The sequence below is a fragment of the Xyrauchen texanus genome, chromosome 8 (assembly GCF_025860055.1).
Source record: "Xyrauchen texanus isolate HMW12.3.18 chromosome 8, RBS_HiC_50CHRs, whole genome shotgun sequence".
Classification (NCBI taxonomy): Eukaryota; Metazoa; Chordata; class Actinopteri; order Cypriniformes; family Catostomidae; genus Xyrauchen; species Xyrauchen texanus.
Window position 1 is genome coordinate 48297449 of NC_068283.1, and position 20162 is coordinate 48317610.

A 20162-nucleotide genomic window follows, 5' to 3' on the forward strand; every position below is an offset into this window, starting at 1 on the left:
TATATATATTTCAGATACTCTTTACTTATTGTATGTGTATTCTATATTGTGTGTATTGTTTACTGTACATTGTATATAATTATTGTGTTGTGTAAGTATGTGTATATTAGATATGTAAATTGTGTTGTGTAAGTATGTTGTTTATTGTAATTGGTATATGTCTCATCACTGTCATGACTGATATGTTTCTCAGAACTGCACACAAGAATTTCACCTACTGTTGCACTTGTGTACATGGTAGTGTGACAATAAAGTGATTTGATTTGATTTGAAAATGTATGTACTAGACTTTCATTTTCGTTTTTGTCATTGTTTAAGTTGCTGTGTTGTTGTTTTTTGTACTCCATGTTCTTTTATCATAATTAATTGTGTCTTCCAGAGAACAACTTGTGTTTGTTACTTTATTTTCTTATTAACCTACAATTTTACTCATAAGTGTTAAAAATGAGTTGTTGGTTCAGCAGAACATTTTGAGTAACGTGGTAGCCTTAAAATTTTGAATCCATTTAAACTCAAAATTGGAGTTAACACAAAGAAAGAGACTTTGTTGATCTAACTGTAAAAAACAGTTTGTTGAGAAAGAGTAGGTTGACTTTTTCTGCCTCATAAAATGGTATACAATGACGAAATCCTAAACACTGCCCCCAGTGGCCAAAGCAGTAAGTGGTTTAGGACTTGTGGGCACATGTGAGCTCCATGTATGTCAGGGAGAGGGTTGTGAAGCAAGTTGTTTTCAGCTGTACAGGATATTAATATACAGTGAAGAGGAGTGCATCTTTTATGGATTCTAACCAAAACATTAACCTAACCGTTAATGGAGTAAAAATGTCATATTAGAGGCAAAAGTGCATCCTCCACATCACACTCGTCGTTGATTATGCAAATGTGGTCACCTCATGGTTTCACTGTGGATTCAAACCATTGTCTCTCACGCTGCTGATTTAACGTGCTGTCAGTCGAAGGTAACCATAGTGAAACCGATGTAAACATGTCTGATCAGAAATGGGACAGCGTTATAGATATTGTTGGTCTAACATGTTAGGCTTATGTTGGTTAAAGTAATTCACACTTTTTTTGTATTGATGGTCTTATGACAAATGAGTTATCTGACACAGAATGTAGTTGATTCAAGTGAAAGATCATCACACACACACACAATGATGAATGCACGCTGGAATCAAAGCTAAAGGTCTAAGAAATATTAGAGTATGTGACATCATTTTTCACCAGCCAGTGTGTTGTATATTCATATCTGCTAATTAAACAGCACTATATTCTTTATATCTATTTTTACTCTAATTACTTTCCATTACATTGTTTTGAAATATGTTTTGCTATTGCAGTATAAACTTATATTGTGCAAATATTAAACAATATTGTTCAAGCACCAGAGTGAGTTAATGTCTTTGTTTGGTACAGAAACTATCGTTGAATGTACATATTCAATAAAATCTTACTGTCACTTTGTCTCTTCCATGTGCCTCATGCAAGACAGAGATGTTTGATTTTGAAAATAACACACAAATGTTTTTACTGATGGACAGGCAGATCTAATCAAATAAGATTTTGTATTATTCAGAGAATTCATACCTGGGCAACAGAAAACAATAATACAGAAATATTTACACAAGGGAAATATGTGCACATTTCCAGAAGAATTCAATTTCACAAGATGTGTCATTGTAAGAACAAGTTGAGTTTTGCAGTGAATGTTTAAGACTTCTCTTATTATCTAGAAAAGCTTGTCTTTGTGGTACATACATTATAATCATCATGAGCTGTGAACCATTAGCAGCTTCAGTGTGTTGATGTTAAAGCTCCAGCAGCTCCAGCTAATTCTGCTAACACTGTAACAGGAAACAGATCTCTCCCTACATAATAACCGATCGCTCCTCCAGTGACTGAACCACACAACACACCTGCTGTCTTCAGCATTAACTGTTTAACAGTGCTGGTATGCTCGTGAGAAGATGAACAAATAAAGCTACTCTTCAACACTGATCTCCAGAGTTTCCCTGTGAAAACTCCCACAGCTGTTGCTGAACCTCCAGTTAGAAAACCTTCAAAAATATTCCATCCATGTAAAGAACCTTTCTTCCACACAGAAACTCCTCCAATAGCTATTGAAAAAAAGAGAACTATATAGATATATTTCATGTTGAGTTGCAAAACTCCTGGACAATTCACCCTTTTCCCAGTCTGCCCTTCCTCTTCCATTTCTCTCCTCACACAAATCTCTGTCTCGCTTCTGACTCTCTCTAATTCCCCTTCACGCTCTCTCTCTTTCCTCTCCTCCTCTCTTCTCTTCTGATCTTCAGCTCTTCTCTTCTGATCTTCAGCTCTTCTCTTCTGATCTTCTTCTCTTCTCTTCTTCAGCTCTTCTCTTCTGATCTTCAGCTCTTCTCTGAGTCTTCAGCAGCATCTCTAGACTGTAACATGTGTTTGTGTTATTAGACATCATACTGTCGATCTTCTCCAGGAGTTCAGTCACCTGCCTTCTGTTAGATGGATCATTATTGTTCATTGTACAATATCCTCCACCACAACGATTAACAAGATTAGACACTTCATTATTTCCTCTGATCAGTTCTCTTACTGCTCTGTGTGTTTTATCTGCATGAGTAAAGAGGACTATAGTATATCTGAGAGCTTCAACACCAAACATCTGTTCAAACCACTCCACAAACTCCTTCTCCTGTTTAGTGAAAGTGTTTAAAGACAGAATGAGGAGGATCACATGAACACCTGGAGAAGATGATTCAAGAGCTCTCTTCAGTTCAGAGTCTGAATCAAAGTCTCTATCAGTGGAGAACTTAAAGTCTGGAGTATCAATAACTGTCAGTCTTCTGTTATTAACAGTATCAGTGTGTGTTTGACATCGTCTGGTCACTGATGAAGAACTCATTTTTGACTGAAACAAATGATTATTAAAGATGGTGTTTCCTGTTGAGCTTTTACCGATCAACAGCAGTCAACGTTCATCATCTTCATCTTCCTCTCTCATCACCTCTGTGTTCTGAAATCTCTAAAACACACAAAACAGCACAACATGTTCTCAATGGAGTACTCCTACAAATAAACATGAACCTTTTCATGAGTATGGTCTAAATTCTCCTGCAGTTCTCCTAGAGTGAGTTATTTTTGCACATGACACTGCACAGCCAGGAGGGGACAGTGTAGAGGAGTATTTTCTATTTCATTTGTGCACGTGCGCATATGCATGTGTGTGTGTGCATGTGTGTGTGCACGCGTATGTATGTGTGTGCATTACATTTACATTTATGCATTTGGCAGACGCTTTTATCCAAAGGGACTTACAGTGCACTTATTACAGGGACAATCCCCATGGAGCAACCTGGAGTTAAGTGTCTTACTCAAGGACACAATGGTGGTGACTGTGGGGTAAAACCAGCAACCTTCTGATTACCAATGTATTATACAGAGCACTTATTACAGGGACAATCCCCCCGGAGCAACCTGGAGTTAAGTGTCTTACTCAAGGACACAATGGTGGTGACTGTGGGGATCGAACCAGCAACCTTCTGATTACCAATGTATTATACAGAGCACTTATTACAGGGACAATCCCCCCGGAGCAACCTGGAGTTAAGTGTCTTACTCAAGGACACAATGGTGGTGACTGTGGGGATCGAACCAGCAACCTTCTGATTACCAATGTATTATACAGAGCACTTATTACAGGGACAATCCCCCCGGAGCAACCTGGAGTTAAGTGTCTTACTCAAGGACACAATGGTGGTGGCCGTGGGGTTAGAACCTGTGACCTTCTGATTAACAGCCCTGTGCTTTAGCCACTACGCCACCACCACTCACTTTTAAACTGTTACCGTGATGCACGGCCACCACCATTGTGTATTATATGCTTGAAAAGACTGTTTGAGTTGCTGTTTGTGTGAATGGAAACAGAATCTGCACCTAAGCAGATGAACTTGCGTGCATGGGAAGTTCATGTTTAGATGTGATGGCTGTGCAAATACAAGATGTGAACTGATATTGTGATATTTTGGAGACAATTTGTCTGTTTGTTACATAAAATAAAATATTATAAAGACTCTTTGAGTAGTTGTTGACGAATGACAACCGCTGCTAATGTAAACAAATGGCAGCACGCATCGGAGGAAGATCGTGTTTGATGTATAGACTGTGCATATCAGAGCTGTAAACTTTTTATCATGGTACTTTGGTGACGAGTTGGGTGTATGTATATAAAATAAACGTATTCTGTGGTTTAAAAGACTGTATTAGTAACTGCTTGAGTGAATATAAATAACAGATGCTTGACCAGCGCAGCCTGTTTTGAATCTGGCAGCTTGTAACATAACTGGCTGTTGCAGAAACACATATGTGTGACGGTACTTTGTGAGGCACAGTTATTGACCATCACATATGTGTGACGGTACTCTGCGAGGCACAGTTATTGACCGGTACTCTGTGAGGCACAGTTATTGACCATCACATATGTGTGACGGTACTCTGTGAGGCACAGTTATTGACCATCACATATGTGTGACGGTACTCTGCGAGGCACAGTTATTGACCGGTACTCTGTGAGGCACAGTTATTGACCGTCACATATGTGTGACACTATTCTGTGAGGCACAGTTATTGACCATCACATATGTGTGACGGTACTCTGTGAGGCACAGTTATTGACCATCACATATGTGTGACACTATTCTGTGAGGCACAGTTATTGACCATCACATATGTGTGACGGTACTCTGTGAGGCACAGTTATTGACCATCACATATGTGTGACGGTACTCTGTGAGGCACAGTTATTGACCATCACATATGTGTGACGGTACTCTGCGAGGCACAGTTATTGACCGGTACTCTGTGAGGCACAGTTATTGACCGTCACATATGTGTGACACTATTCTGTGAGGCACAGTTATTGACCATCACATATGTGTGACGGTACTCTGCGAGGCACAGTTATTGACCGGTACTCTGTGAGGCACAGTTATTGACCGTCACATATGTGTGACACTATTCTGCGAGGCACAGTTATTGACCGGTACTCTGTGAGGCACAGTTATTGACCGTCACATATGTACAACACTATTCTGTGAGGCACAGTTATTGATTATGTATGAAATGGTTTATTTTAATTACAAATGAAATCAGAGGAAATAATGAAAATCACTCACCTGATACATAATTTCAGGATCCTAATCTCTTTACTCAAACACACTTCCTCCAGGAAAATCAATGAAGCAGTCCAATCTGAAAAAGTGCAGATATACAGGGTTCAAATATGTATACTTAAATGAATCAGTGGTGGGTAGAGTAGCCAAAAACTGTATTCAAGTAAAAGTACAATTACTTCAAAAACATAATTACTCAAGTAGAAGTAAAAGTACTAACATAAATAATTACTTGAGTAAGAAAGTAATTAAAAGAGTACTCAAGTAGTGAGTAACTCGTTACTCTCACAAATGACACATTAGACGTTTACTCCCCATTACATGATATACAATTAACATGAGTTACAGAATTATTATTATTATTAATGGAAATTCAGTCATCATTCACCATCATATTGTACCAAACCCGTATGACTTTCTTTCTTCCATGCAACACAATAAGGAGATATTAGGCAGAATGTTTGCCTGAGTCACCATTTACTTTCAGTGAATGTTTTATATATATATACATTGTATGGACCTACAGATCAGAGAAATTCTTCTAAAAATCTTAATTTGTGTTCAGTAGATGAAAGAAAGTCATTCACATATGGGATTACATGAGGGTGAGTAAATAATGAGAATTGTCATTTTTGGGTGAACTATCCCTTTAAGAGCTCTTGTCAGATCTGGATGAATTTGTCAATAAGAAGAGAGATTTGGAAACACTTCTAGTAATTATTACAGTGAAAACACTCGCTGTGTCTGAAACAGCCCCTATCCACTATATAGTGCACTATTTCCAGTTTTCACTATTTTGTAGGAGTGTCTGAATTCTGAGTGAGCCACTCATTCCCTACTTTTATTCACTCATTCTTACCCACAATGCACTTCAATTTCAAGTGTACATTTCAAGTACACTCGATGATGGTTAATTTCCCACAATCCACCATGGAGAAGACGTACGAGCTGGGAGTTTACTACTGCTTTCACTCCTGCAAAGTTTTATTTCATGCTGAATGTAGTAAATTACTTTTTGACAAATCATAACTGGATTAAATTAACATAATAACTTATAGAGAGACCAAACATACAGATACACTTTAAAATGTCCTCTTTATTTGATCAAATGTGTTTACTCTTAATATTAACACACAGTATATATTAAAAATGACAAACAGAATAAAGATTTATTGTATTCATATATGATTTAATAAGAATAACAAATAACGCCCAAGTATTTTAAAATGTCATATGTGACGTTGTTTCTGCACCAGCACCAGAGCTCCGACACTCACGTCCGAATTCACTAATATCATTCACTTACTGCAGAGATATAGTGCACTAACTGCCATTCACTATATAGGAAATAGTGAATGATAGCGGACACAGACACTCTCGTCGCCACAATCGCCTCATGCCCGCGCATCTCACACACGCACGCGCCCCGAGTAACTCGCTGTGCACGCGCAGAAATGCTGTCTGTTCGCGCTCCAGTTGTTGATCACACGAATGGCAGTAATTTACACTCAACTTGAATGTTTACATGGATTTATACAGTTAATCCGCCTGAAGTATCTGCGATAGTTTCAGTACCCCCGCGAGGGCACGGAGTAAATGTATAAATACTGATCATGACTGTAGTGATAGTACAATTGTAGATGTGAGTACACAAACTAACCACTAGGTGTCAGTAGCATTACACTTACCGGGAGAGTATGCAGACCGAGAGTGAGAGATTGAAGTTGTTGTGGATGTTCCTGCTCGTGACCTGAAAGAGAATAAAAATAAGTTCTGATACAAACCTGTTTCTTCAATTAAATAAGAAACATTACATGGTACCAGGAGTGGTAATGATCACTAACGCTGATAGTCGTCATGGAAAGTGTTAAACCGCCTGACATTGTGAACTGGACTGGAAATATTGATCACGAATGGCGTACATTTAAGCAGAGATTTGCGCTGTACTTGCAGGCAGTGGGCCTGGATGAAGCGTCGGATGCACGCAAGATTGCATTGCTTCTCACCGTCGCGGGACCTCAGTCGATAGAGGTGTTTAACACACTCGTGTTTGAACAAGCTGAGGACAAAGGCAAATACGACGTGGTACTGGAGAAGTTTGATTCGCACTGCACACCGAAAAAAAATGAGACTTTTGAAAGGTATGTTTTTCGTTCTCGTCTACAACAACAAGGAGAGACTTTTGACTGTTTCTTAATGGATTTAAAGTTGAAAGCTAAAACATGCAATTTCGGTCAGGTGCAAGATTCAATGATCCGTGACCAAATTGTGTTCGGCATCAATGATAAAAAAGTGAGGGAGGGGCTCTTGAGAGACACAGAGCTAACCTTGAATGAAGCGGTGCGGATATGTCATGCCAGTGAGATAGCTCTTCAGCATGCTAAAACCTTTGGTGACACCACAAAGATGAGCGGGAGTGACAGTTCAGCTGTAGCTGCAGTAACAGAGAAGATGCAGAAAAGCAGAATGAGAAAACTGAAACAGCAAAAGGAGAAAGAACTGTTTAACTGTAAGAGATGTGGCAAAAGACACCCGCCAAAACAGTGCCCAGCCTATGGCAAAGTCTGTGCCAAGTGTAAAGGGCAGAATCATTTTGCCAAGCAATGCTTTTCAAAGGGCGGACAAAGTCAAAAGGAACGTGTGCATGCAGTGGAAGAAGCAGCCCTCAGTGACACATTCTTCGTTGGAATGGTGCAGCAGGCCGATATCAGTCAAGAAAAAACAGAAGAGACTGATGTGAATATTGTTGCACGAGATAAGTGGATGACTGCTCTGGAAATAAATGGAGTAACAGTATCGCTCAAGCTAGACACAGGAGCAAAAGTCAATCTGATTTCGGAGTATGATGTCAGAGCAATGAAAATCAAGCCACGTATAAGTCAGAAAATGGTGCAACTCAAAGCCTATAATGGGCAGAACATTCCAACAAGAGGAACATGAACTGTCAGGGTAAAAGTTAAAAACAGAGAACATCACCTCATGTTTGTGGTTGTTCCAGATGGCCATGATTCTGTGTTGGGAGACAAGGCATGTGAAGACCTGGGTCTGGTAAGAAGAATATACACCATAAATAATGGAGAAACACAGAACAGTGTGGAACATATAGTGAGATAGTTTCCAGACATATTTGAAGGGTTTGGAGAATTACCATTCACCTACAAAATACAGTTGAAAAAAGACGCGCAGCCAGTAGTCCACGCACCAAGGCGGGTTCCAGCACCACTTCGTGATAAGCTGAGGCAAGAGCTGGAAAGAATGACATCAATGAGAGTCATAGAAAAAGTGGAAGAGCCTACAGAGTGGGTTAACTCAATGGTGTGTGTGAAGAAAGCCAATGGTGATCTACGTGTGTGTATAGATCCAAAGGACTTAAACGCAAACATTCAGAGAGAACATTATCAAATTCCGACACGTGAGGAAATTATAAGTGAGATGGCAGGTGCAAAGTTCTTTACAAAGTTGGATGCATCTCAGGGCTTTTGGCAGCTGAAACTACATGATGACAGCACAAAGTATTGTACATTCAACACACCCTTTGGCCGATACTCCTTCTTGAGGATGCCGTTCGGAATTTCCTCAGCTCCTGAAGTATTCCACAGGGCTATGGAACACATCATTGAAAGCATTGAGGGTGTGCGTGTGTATGTGGATGACATTGTGTTGTGGGGATCCACAATAGAACAGCACAACAAGAGGCTCATGGACGTCCTACAGCGAGTAAGAAAGTATGGGCTGAAGTTGAATAAGGACAAATGTCAGTTTGGAGCAACTGAAATCACATTCCTAGGAGATAAGCTGTCAGAAGGGGGTGTGGAACCAGACAAGAGTAAAATTCAAGCAACTCAAAATGCCCAGACCCACAGACAGAATGGCTGTATTGAGAGTGATGGGGATGATACATTTCGTCTGAAAGTTCATACCAAACCTGTCTTCAAAAACAGTTTATATGAGAGAACTGTTACGTGATAAAGGTGAGTTCAAATGGACAGCTGATCATGAACTAGAATGGGGACGACTGAAGACTCTCCTCACTACAGAACCTGTGCTGACAAACAAAGAGGACAAAGATCTCGACAGATGCATCCAAAGATGGACTGGGTGCAGTTCTACTGCAGGCGGAGGGAGAGAATTGGAGGCCAGTCGCATATGCCTCGAGAACGATGACTCCGTCTGAATGTCGATACGCACAGATAGAGAAAGAGTGCCTGGGTTTAGTGTATGGAGTGGAGAGATTTCACAGCTATGTGTACGGCTTACCGACCTTTGTGGCAGAGACAGATCACAAGCCATTAATAGCCATAATTAAAAAGAACTTGAATCAAATGTCTCCAAGAATCCAACGACTGATGATGCGACTGCAGAGGTATGACATGGAGCTAATTTACACTCAAGGAAAGTATCTAGTTCTGGCAGATGCTCTGTCCAGAGCTGCGGAACAGAGTGGAAAATGTGAAAGTTCCACGGAGGCTGATGTGACTCAGCATGTGAACATGGTAGCTGAAGCTCTTCCAGTCACAGATGCAAAACTCAAACAAATTACACATCTGAAGGAAGGTTGGCCTAGGGGAGAATGTGCCCAGTACTACAACATCAGAACAGAGTTGAGTGTTGTCAAGGGACTTCTGCTGAGGCAGAACAGGATCATTATCCCTCAGTCACTGCGACAGGAGATGTTGAAAAAACTGCATGCGGGACACCTTGGTGCAGAAAAATGTAAAAGGAGGGCCAGGACTGCAATCTATTGGCCCGGAATAAACGCAGACATCGACAGGATGGTGTCAACCTGTGATACTTGCTTGAAGTATCATGCTAAGCAACAGAAGGAGCCAATGGTCATCACTGATGCACCAGATGAACCATGGCAGAAAGTTGGGACTGACTTATTCTTCCTGAATGGACGAAACTATTTGCTGGTGATAGACTATCTGTCAAACTATCCAGAGATTGCGTTGCTTTCCAATACATCTGCTGCTTGTGTGATAACACACATAAAATCCATCTTTGCGAGACACGGTATCCCGCAGGTGGTTTGCAGTGATAATGGACCATGCTACAGTGGCAAAGACTTCCAGAAGTTTTCTGAGGAATATGGGTTTCAACATGTGACATCAAGCCCGTTATATCCGCAGTCGAATGGAAAGGCGGAGAAAGGGGTACACATAGTGAAGCTACTACTCACGAAAGCAGTGGACAGCCAATCAGATCCTTATTTAGCCCTGCTGAATTACCGTGCTTCTCCATTAGAACACGGTGTGTCTCCTGCAGAAATCATGATGGGGCGCAAATTAAGGACAACACTTCCTTGCTTAGCGACACCAAACAAGAACAAGTACCTGAAAAGAAAACAAAGGCACCTGAAACAGAGACAGAAAGCTAATTATGACAAGGCATCAAAAAGCCTAGAACCACTCTCGAATAATGACACAGTAAGACTTGAGGATTGCAATACCTGGACTAAAAGAGCCACAGTCCTGGAGGAGGTGAACCCAAGATCTTACACAGTCAGGACAGAGGATGGTCAAATCCTGAGGAGAAATCGGAGAAGTCTGTTGAAAACAAAAGAGACAGTACCAGTGGATACATATACAGGTGACACAGACTGTGCTGAGTCAACAACAACATCTGAAACACTTCCAGTGCTGGATGACAATGAACCAGCTGAAGAAATACGTTCAGATTTGCATTCACCTGTACTGAGAAGATCGAAACGCACAGTAAAGCCTCCTAATAGACTTGACCTTTGAATATTGCTTAAACATAACATAAGCATTAAAAAAAAAAAGGGAGACAAAAGGAAATGTAATTGGTTTATTATTATTACTGTGATTGCAATGTAAATAATTCTTGAGATTGTTGTTTGATGCATTACATCTTGTATAATGTGTACAGTGCTTGCTTATTGGTTAGCTATTATATATAAGTAGTTACTTGTAATAACTTGTTCTTTACCTCTAATGGAAAGGGGATGTAGTGATAGTACAATTGTAGATGTGAGTACAGAAACTAACCACTAGGTGTCAGTAGCATTACACTTACCGGGAGAGTATTCAGACCGAGAGTGAGAGATTGAAGTTGTTGTGGATGTTCTTGCTCGTGACCTGAAAGGGAATAAAATATAAGTTCTGTTACAAACCTGTTTCTTCAATTAAATAAGAAACATTACAATGACATGCGGGACAAAACACTGATATATGGCTGCACTAATTTTAAAATGTACACTTAAAAACTGACGTAATAAGAGCCCAGTTACAGACTCACCCTGATACATTGATGTGTTTAATGAACCAGAGACAAGAACTTCTTACGCAAAAATAATAATGAACCTGAATCAAAACTTTACCATGTTATCAAACTCTGCAGTCTTTGTGAACATATCAATCTCAGCTCACAACATTGTCTTTAAGATGAAACTACTAGAATTCAACTGAAGAACTGAGGTTAAATGCAAATATTTACAGTCGCAATATGAATATAAATGATGTAATACTTACTGAAAACACACTGCAGTCGATGTAAAATGTCCTCCAATGTTGAGCTTCAACAAAATGTCTGAGAGAATTTGACTTTCGGTTTGATGAGAAGTGTTTGATGAGTTCTTCTCCAGAACTGAAGGGGCGCTGCTGCTGCTGCTGATGATGATGATGATGATGATGATGAAGAAGAAGACAAACAGCGACGAGTACATCTTATTTGAACAAATGAGATTTGTGTCAAATATGAGAATATAAAATATCCCGGCATCACTTCCCATGAGAGGATATGTTTTGTAATTTACTGTTTCAGACTTTTCTGAGAATGATGTGGAAAAGAAATACATTATTACATAGAGATGGGATGAGACATAATTCAGATTTAGATAGAAAGATCGTATGGACATTTTTATTTTATACTGAAAAATAAAAATCATGTCAAGTGCCTTTAATTACAAAAGCACCGATTGATCTGAAATTAAAAGTATTTATAAAAGTGAAATTAAACAGTTGTTCATTTCTACAGTAATGTAAATCTGTTTTCTTGTTAAAGTTCCTGCAATATTGATAATTAAGGTGAATTGATGGGAATAGTACTTTGTTAAAATTATAGTAATTAAAGATAATAATGTTGGAATAATCCTTTTTAATTCACAGTTGACAATGTGTTCTCACTTTTCTGTAAACTAATAAATATAAAAACTTCAATTATTTCTTACCATATTCCTAGAAACAGAGAAATATTTGAGTCCTTTTTCTACCGTAAATCTACACGTTCACTTTCACTTTAGTGGAAAAAGCACTTAAAGGGCACCTATTATGGCATTTAAAATGTTCCTAATATTGTTTTGGGAGTCCCCAACAACAGTTTTACATGCATGCAATGACAAAAAACACTTTTGTGTCCTTGAGTAAGGCACTTAACTCCAGGTTGCTCCGGGGGGATTGTCCCTGTAATAAGTGCACTGTAAGTCGCTTTGGATAAAAGCGTCTGCCAAATGCATAAATGTAAATGTAGTCACATTCACTTGCATTTTATGAACCTACAGAGCTCAAAAATAATCATATATTAATTTGTGTTCTGCAGATTACAGAAAGTAACACATCTGGGATGCCCGAGGGTGAGTAAATGATGAGAGAATTTACATTTAGGGTGAACTGTCCCTTTGATCTAATTATTAATTTGAAATATTGTTTTTAATTAACATGATATATTAACATGATAAAAATGAATAATTTACATAACATTTAATGTCTCCATATTATGTTTGCTACACAAACACACATCTTGATAATTTTAAGTTAAAACTCAACATAGTTAAAAGTTCTAAATTATTAAAATCTAATTGTTTAATTTATAAATCTAATTGTTCAATTTAATTGATAATTTCTAAAATAATGCAAATCAGCGCCATTGATAGTTGCGTCAATCTTTGATCTCGCCGCTACACGGTAACGTGGTTCATGAACAAGCAGCACAAAACCTCAACGGCCCTCTTCTAAGAACCCCTCTACAACCGCAGTGAAAGGGTAAACATCTCAACAAAACCCCAAGCAGCACATGGAATGGATTTTAAAGACCTCGACAAGTTGGCAAACAACATTGAAAAGTTCACACCAGATCCTGTTGAGGGTCACAAGTTCCACATTTACCTGCATGGCATAGCAGAAAACTCACCAGAACTGCTGAAGCTACTCACAGCATACTTCAAGTAGAATCCACCTAAGGCCGACCACAAAGACATTTCATACTCATCCAGTCACACTCAACGACAGGAATACAGGTGCCAGGTACAGCAGTGACTGACACGGCACCGGCTTATGGACCGAAAACTCAGCCATTAGCCTTAACCACCTCTTAATTCAAAATGGCAGAAACTCAGTCATACAACAGCTCATGACGAGTTATATACAGACATCAAGAACTGTGTGAAAGACTTCTATGAACTGTGGCTTCATCAGCACCCACAGTCACCTAGAGGACCCAGATCAGCCAAGATACAAAGTGGCAATCTTCAGATGGGTCCACCGAAACCAAGTCGACAGAAAAAAGCTCAAAGACCAGAAAAGGGGGAGCTTGAAACCATCTGACACAGGTTTAAACAGTCTGGCACAGTTTACAACAGTCTCACATTCAGCTAAAACAGTCCGACACAGTTCGAACTGTTCTTACAACACACCTTTAAAGCACCCAAATAAAATAGGCAAAATGCTACAGCTAATCCAGTTAGCCTGCTTGACTTTCTAGCTAGCAAGAAAGTCAAGGGCATTATATCAGGATTGACTCCTTATGCTTTTCGTTCACGAGCCACCATGAATTCATAGAGCATTCAGAAAGCCAAGTGCAAATAAGACATTTATCTGTGATATTCCATGATATTGTGGACAAAGAAACCATCCCAACTAAATTGAAGGAGATTACCGCATTACGCTACACAATTGAACCATGCAGATCAATTTCCAAAATAATGCAATCCTTCATGGTTATGACTTAGCCTTCGGTACATTCCAAGTGAAAAATGTTAAACGAAACTCAATCCTTCTGGTTATAAATGGGTACTCCTTCACCCATGGTTCTGAATCGCAACAGAAACAGAACGGAACTGACTCTAATCGGTTCAATTTCACAAACGATTGCTCGTATTCACGACAACTCACCCCAATCAAAATCAAATTACCGTTTAAAGGTTTCTGAACCATTAAAGATAGTTAAAGAACACAAACATTCAAAGAAGAGTCCAATAAATACCAGAACATCCCAAGAATCCACAATGCTAGAACACTTACTGAATAATTAATTATTCTGCACCAGTGCTTTAGCTTTGATGTTGTCTTGTTGTTGTGTTTGTCTTCTGCTTGTTTTCCAGCGATTACAGATGTTTGCTTCCACTCCAAACTTCTGCAATCGAAGGGGGGTATGTAGGATTATCCATGTAGAAGAATTGCAGAAATATGATTTGAATCTAGGAAAAAACCCAACCTTAATCCTGGAATTCCTCAACGTCATAAATTAAAAGACTAAGGCGTCACTAAGTCTCACATCTGGCCAATAAAACTAACAAAGAGACTTGCCTAGATGGCACATGACTTCAGAACTTATCTGCGAGAAGGCCCTAAGTGCAAGGGTCAGAAGCCATAAAAGACAGGAAAAAAACTCCCTGAAATATCCCAAGAGAGACTCGGAACAAACAAGATTCTGTCCTCCAATATAAACCAATTTGCTACACTTAGACTCATCTGATCACAAGACATCATGATTATTATTCTGCAAACAGCAGCTAAAAAGGACATTTCATCATCCAGGAACATTTTGGAGTGGTGGTGGTGTAGTGGTCTAAGCACATAACTGGTAATCTGGTAATCAGAAGGACCCTGGTTCAAACCCCACAGCCACCACCATTGTGTCCTTGAGCAAGGCACTTAACTCCAGCTCCGGGGGGATTGTCCCTGTAAGAAGGGCTCTGTAAGTCGCTTTGGATAAAAGCGTCTGCCAAATGCATAAATATAAATATAAATATAAATATTTTACACAGTCACAGTACTTTGCTGAGACAACCCTATAAAATATACAAGAATGCATTTAAACCCCCCAATGTACACCATACCTAGCCTTGCTACAAAATTCAGAAAATTGCTTTGAACTGTGGTAACTTTTATTACTGACAAATGAATGATTATAGCCTGATGTACCTTTTTAAAATATGTGTAGTGATTTGTAATCACTTGTAACAGACAAATTGATGATTATAATCTTTAACCTTGCATGGTTCATCTCATTTTACTTAGAATGGTTACTATAAGGCTTAACTTGATAATATACCCCGACAATCAGGTTTTTCATAACGTGTCATGTATTATCCATGTTATAAAACTAATGAATTAACCAGAATGATTTGTAACCAGGGATTTTCATGTTTTGTTATCTACACGTATAATATTCATGAAAGAATGTCATATTTAGTTTGCAAATGTTTGCTTGTGTACGTCCAGAATGTTTTATTACAACGAACATCATGTCTCTTGCACCGTTTTCAAGATATAAATGTTCATGCACTATGTCCAAGAATCCTTCCAACAAAGGACCATCAATCAACTTCTGAAAAGCACAGCTCAGTTGACCATGTGACTCCGGAAAGTCACTTCTGATTGGCTCAGGGCACCTTTGGGGTGCGGCCAATCTCAGTTCAAATGTTTAAAAACAGCAAGAGCTCTTCTCTCTTTGCTCTCTTGACCTCTCGATCTTCCATCTGCCTCATCTCTTCGGAACCGCATCTTGCTGCTTCCAGATTCTCCGAGCCATGCAGAATCCTAGGAAAACTCGGGACACACAAAGTCTCGAGGCAGCCTTGCACTCTCTGCTCTACGGTTCACACACCCAACGGGAGTCACGAGTCCTCCTTGCAGAAGGCCTTGCTTCATCCAGACAATAACTTTCCGCAATCATCAGAGTCCAAAACAACAACGGAATTAACTTTCGACAAAAAAAGCCAAAGAACACAAAGAATGCAAGGAAACACGCAAGTAGCACCTCTACACTTTTGCTCAAAGTTATTTGGGTAATCTGATTGCAAATCGATGTAGACTCAAAAAAGGATAAATGGTCCTTAAGGCATTGTCAACAGACTCCATAAAATTCATTTTCACTGTATTGATAATTTACATCACATTTTGTCACTGTACTCACTGTTGGTACCTGTTTAATGTTGTATGTGTTAGATTAGATTTATATATATATATATATATATACAGTATATATAAATAAAGTTTGTCTGTATTCAAGGATAATTTGACTGTGGTATATTTTGATAAATAATCCCTTTATGGGCTCCGTAAAATGGAAATTAGCTAGTAGCTAAATCTGGTGCAAAGCATCTCTTCTTTTGTGAGATTGATGTTTTTGTGCATGGTCCCTGACAAATAAATGAATAAAATAAAATAAAATAAAATAATACATATACATACATACATAATGTGAGATTGCTGGCACTTTAACTGATCCCGTCTACAATGAACAGTCTAGTCTTAATAAAGGTCATTGGAAAGTGAGGAGCAGACACAGAAATCACAGATCATACTGTTAGGTATACATAACAAATAATCAGTGTAATAACAATTACTAAAACAATCACTCCAGCAAAAGCTGCAACTGCTACAAAACACCTATTTGGTGAAAACAGTGGCCATCTACTACCTGACCTTCTTGAATTCTCATATTCTGTCCTCACACAAATCTCTGTCTCTCTTCTGACTCTCTCTAATTCCTCTTCACGCTCTCTCTCTTTCCTCTCCTCCTCTCCTCTCTTCTGATTTTCAGCTCTTCTCTGAGTCTTCAGCTCTTCTCTGAGTCTTCAGCAGCATCTCTAGACTGTAACATGTGTTTGTGTTGTCAGATATAATTCTGTCGATCTTCTCCAGGAGTTCAGTCACCTGCCTTCTGTTTGATGGATCTTTATTGTTCATTGTACAATATCCTCCACCACAACGATTAACAAGATTCGACACTTCATTATTTCCTCTGATCAGTTCTCTTACTGCTCTGTGTGTTTTATCTGCATGAGTAAAGAGGACTATAGTATATCTGAACACTTCTACACCAAACATCTGTTCAAACCACTCCACAAACTCCTTCTCCTGTTTAGTGAAAGTGTTTAAAGGAAGGAAAAGCAAGATTGCATGAACACCTGGAGAAGATGATTCAAGAGCTCTCTTCAGTTCAGAGTCTGAATCAAAGTCTCTATCAGTGGAGAACTTAAAGTCTGGAGTATCAATAACTGTCAGTCTTCTGTTATTAACAGTATCAGTGTGTGTTTGACATCGTCTGGTCACTGATGAAGAACTCATTTCTGACTGAAACAAATGATCATTAAAGATGGTGTTTCCTGTTGAGCTTTTACCAACTCCAGTTTTACCGATCAGCAGCAGTCGACGTTCATCATCTTCATCTTCCTCTCTAATGATCACTGTGTTCTGCAGACTCTACACAAGATAGTACACATACAAATGGACATTTAAACATATCTAAAATAGTCACTAGAACAGTCACAGAAAAACTAATTGTCACTCACCTGATACATGATTTCAGGATGCTTTTCTTTGTGCTCAAAGACACTTCCTCCAAGATAACTGAGGCTATTTAATCATGTAAGAGTCCAAATAGAATAAAAAAGTTCAGATACACATGATACTTACAAATGAAATGTCTATTTAATGTACATATTCATTACTTATTTATATATACATGTACTCTTACACACAATTCTTCATTTGTTACATGTTTACTTTCTATTCTTTACTGTATACCATTGTTGAAATTTAATCTAATACTTTATTTCTTTGGTTTAGGTTAGTTTTATCACAGTTCCTCCTGACACTCCCAGCACTTACACTCCACGTTCTCTCTCTCCCGAATACTAATCACCTGCTCCTGAAACCTGTTCCCACATCAATCAGCTTCACAGCATATAAGCTCTACTCTCCCGTCACTCTTTGTCTGGTCTCCCACATTGATCACAGACTCACTTACCTGTTTAATCTCATAGACGTTTCATGGTCTTCGTCCAGAGCTCCTCGCTCCTTCGTTCCAGCAACGTTCTACGTAGTTCTCCTCTCCAACGCTCCTGCGTGTTCAAGCTCCTCACTCCATTGCTCCATTGTCAAGTTCCCGTGATCTCCTCTCCATTGCACTGCGGTGTGCACTCAGGTTCACCAGCTCCCCTTAATCCCTCAATAAACTACACCTCCGGGTTTAACACTACCATTGAGTCTGAGTATCTGTTACAAGTTTACATTTAAAGAACAGAAGCTGAATTAATTATTTTTGTGTACTATGTGTATTTGACAAATAAACAAATTAAACTTTTATAAATTTGTTAGGTTGTTCACTGTACAACATTCAACATTCATACTTGCATTGTTCAATATTTATTATTTAGTAGTCATGTGATCAGATCTTTAATATTAATGCTTTAACAGATCGGAAACAAGATCTTACACACACATTATGTCTAATATCAAGCTCTGGTAATTCGTAGTTCAACATTTACTCAAACACATGCAGACTATTGAGCACAAGTCTTAGCTCATTATAGCTTAACTAATAGAATTACACTTAAGAATTGATGACGTTTAATGCACACATTTCAAGCCCCAAAGTAATTGCTAAATATATAAACAAATATAACTTTTTTCTGTTTTACAATTACGTTACTCAAGCTAAAATGTCTTCCTTCAGAAGTGAGCTTCATCAAAATGTCAGAAAAGTTATTTAAGTTTCACTTTTAATATTGTGTTCCCTGTCAAAAGCTACACTAAATTCAGCGCTTGATTCAGCGCTTTGGGAACGTCTTTAGGAGTGACCAGCTGTGAATATATGTGCAACAACATATGCGTGCTCGTCTTGCTTACTTAAAAGAGCCAGCACCCATCATTCCGTCGTGGGGCTCGAATGTGGATCTGGCTGAGGAGTGAGAGACGGGTCCGTCCCCATCACTCATTCTCTCTCCAGATCCAGCTGGTCCCTGCGTGTTCTCGAAGTGCGCCCCGGCACCTCTTCAGTTCATGAGGGGGACGATGAATCTCTTGGGTCTGCAGACTTTGAGTTGCCGACCTTTGAGTGTTACTCACGTGATGATAAAACAGTTGAGGAATTACTTGAATGGTTACTTGTGCGGTGGCCAGACTACAGCTAGACTGGCCACATGAACAAGAGACCCCCAAACAATCAAAACTAGAAGACAGATTTCTGTCTGGTGGCCAGGGGAAGGGAACACAAAATAAGTCTCTCCCCTTCTTTGAGGAACTCCATGACGAGTTAACTCGTTCATGGGGGAAACCTTATAATTCCCTGTGGCAGGGCGGAGGGCGGGGTCGGGTCGTGATCCTACACACCCGGTCCCGTATTAGGCTAATCAAGCCTCTGAGGTATAAAGGTTGACTGCAGAGGATCGTGCGGGAGAGACAGGTAAAAGAGACACTCGTGGACATCTCTCGCCTGGTTCGGCATCATCATTGAAAAGACCAACTCTCCCCACAAAGCCGTGTAGAACTACTTCAATGCTTGTGGGGAAAGCTTATCAAGCAGCAGGTAAGGGAAGAGAAAAAGAAACATCACCATTAATGCCGTTCAATGTTTTGATTAGGGAATCCACGTATTCCTCGATCACCACCTCTGTGTCACCTGTGGAGAGAAAGCTAGTGCGACCTCTGACCCACGGGGTCAGGAAAGGCCTACCCATTAGTATCTCAAAGGGAGAGTTACACTTGATGGTGTAATTCAGTTTTAGGCAGGGCCAGATGACCCTGCTTGTCTCTTAACAAATTACTCTTATCCAGTTTCACTTCATTCAAGGCCCAATGTTGAATATCAGATTCGGATGGGTTTGCCTGTAAAAGTTTTACGCCAATATCTTTTACTAAAGTTTTCTGCATCATAGAAACGGTTTCTTCAGCTTGATTTAGATCTGGTCTTATCACGACTTCCTTTGAAGCCAACTTTGCTACTATCTGTTTCCCCTCACCTCCC

At 39.4% G+C, this 20162-nt stretch overlaps 1 long non-coding RNA gene and 2 pseudogenes across 1 annotated transcript; all 3 read right to left on the reverse strand.

Annotated features, from left to right (window-relative positions):
* Window positions 1–1477: 1477 nt before the first annotated feature.
* Window positions 1478–2971, reverse strand: LOC127648206 (GTPase IMAP family member 7-like; annotated as a pseudogene).
* Window positions 2972–8160: 5189 nt separating this feature from the next.
* LOC127647617 (uncharacterized) lies at window positions 8161–11758 on the reverse strand. Its single transcript, XR_007971081.1, has 5 exons — window positions 11663–11758; window positions 11208–11269; window positions 10860–10921; window positions 10621–10717; window positions 8161–8216 (listed from the first exon to the last, which is right to left on the reverse strand). It is a non-coding gene; the product is annotated as an uncharacterized LOC127647617 (long non-coding RNA).
* A 4075-nt stretch (window positions 11759–15833) lies between these two features.
* Window positions 15834–17715, reverse strand: LOC127648207 (GTPase IMAP family member 4-like; annotated as a pseudogene).
* Window positions 17716–20162: the final 2447 nt, after the last annotated feature.